Source organism: Hipposideros armiger, unplaced genomic scaffold, assembly GCF_001890085.2.
Source record: "Hipposideros armiger isolate ML-2016 unplaced genomic scaffold, ASM189008v1 scaffold_92, whole genome shotgun sequence".
Taxonomy (NCBI): domain Eukaryota; kingdom Metazoa; phylum Chordata; class Mammalia; order Chiroptera; family Hipposideridae; genus Hipposideros; species Hipposideros armiger.
Genome location: NW_017731442.1, coordinates 1,135,416 through 1,137,106, shown reverse-complemented (window position 1 = coordinate 1,137,106; position 1,691 = coordinate 1,135,416). Strand labels below are relative to the sequence as shown.

The 1,691-nt window shown below is 41.4% G+C and overlaps 1 protein-coding gene across 2 annotated transcripts in view; it reads right to left on the bottom strand.

Annotated features, from left to right (window-relative positions):
- Window positions 1–1,691, bottom strand: part of RAD51 (RAD51 recombinase) — a 42,694-nt gene that overhangs the window by 21,032 nt on the left and 19,971 nt on the right. The gene's annotated exons all lie outside the window — the stretch shown is intronic.

Sequence of the window (1,691 nt, the reverse complement as noted above, 5' to 3'; positions counted from 1 at the left end):
GTCACTGGCCCTCATATGTGGGATCCGAACTGGGGCCCTCTGGCGTCCCAAGCCAGTTCTTAACCATTGTGCCACTCGGCCAGCCCCAGACTGTATCTCTTAACTTTCTACTTTGTTAAATGAGGATATTTGTCCTTTGATCTCTTCTCCTCCATGTCTACTTCCCCATCACTGTCAGCTGTATACTTTCTTTTATATTATCAAGAATTCTTTAACGGTCACTCTATCAGTTAACTCCAAAATTTAAACATAAATGCATTCACAAATACACAAGAATAAAATAATGTCCTCCTAAGTATCCAGTGAGTCACAGAAGAAATCACAAGGAAAATTAGAAAATACTTTGAGATAAATGAAAATGAAGATACCAATACCAAAACTTATGAGATGCAGAAAAAGCAGTGCTTAAACGGAAATTTTTAGCTGCAAACGCCTACATTAGAAAGATCTTAAACCAATAATCTAATCTCCCACCTTAAGATACTGGAAAAAGAAAAGCAAACTAAACAGGCAGGCAGAAGAAAGGAAATAAAATTAGAGTATAAACTAATAAAATAGAGAACAGAAATACAATAGAGAAAAAGCAACAAAACCAGAAGTTGATTCTTTGAAAAGATCAACAAAATTAATAAACCTTTAGCTAGACCAAAAAAAAAAAAAAGAAAAAAAGACAAATAAAATTAGGAATGAAAGAGGGGACACTACTAACCTTAAAAAAATAAAATTATGGGGCCGGCCAAGTGGTGCGTTTGGTTAAAAGCTGGCTTGGGATGCCAGCTGTGTGCAGCAAGGCCCCGGTTCGGATCCCACATGGGGGCAAGTGACACTGCCCTCTACAGCTAAGATGAGAAACAACAGCTCAACCTGGAGCTGGGCTGCCGTGAGTTGACACGTAGGCTGCAGCCCCTGCTGCAGTGGGCTGCCAAAAGCTACAGTGTGTGGCTGGCAGCCAGCGTGAGTGGCTGGCAGCCCATGTGAGCTGCCAAGAGCCGCCGTGAGCAGCCGTCCAGAGGCTGGCGGCCGATCTGCCTCACCTGGGAAGAACGCAATGATATCAACATGGGCCAGTGAAGCAACGTCCCACAACTAGACTGAAGAACAAAAGGACAGCAACTTATCTGTTCCCCTCCCCCAATTCCCCAATAAAATCTTTAAAAAATAAATAAAATTATACCAACAAATGAGATAACTTGGATGAAATAGGCAAATTTTCAGGAAGACACACTATCAAAACTCACTCAAGTAGAAAAAGAATCCAAGTCAAGGCTCTGAAAGATCAACTGAACGTGAATCTAAATTCAGTAAAATAAATTGCCTGAGTCTGACTACAAAACAAACAAAAAAAAGAAAAGCTGAATAGATCTATAGCAAGTAGAGATTAAAATAACTTAAAAACTTTCCATAAAGAAAAAAGATCAATGAATAGCTGAGTAGTGGGTTTGTATTATTCTCTAAACTTCTCTATATATTCTTTTTTTAAAAAAATATTTTTATTGGGGAATGGGGGGGTTGGGAACAGCGCTGGGGAATTGGGGGAAGGGGAACAGACAAGTTGCTGTCGTTTTCAGTCTAGTTGTGGAGGACGTTGCTTCACTGGCCCAAGTTGGCACCATCATTGCGCTCTGCCCGGGTGAGGCAGATCAGTCGCCAGCTTCTAGACAGCCGCTCACTGCGGCTGCTGGCTGCTCACG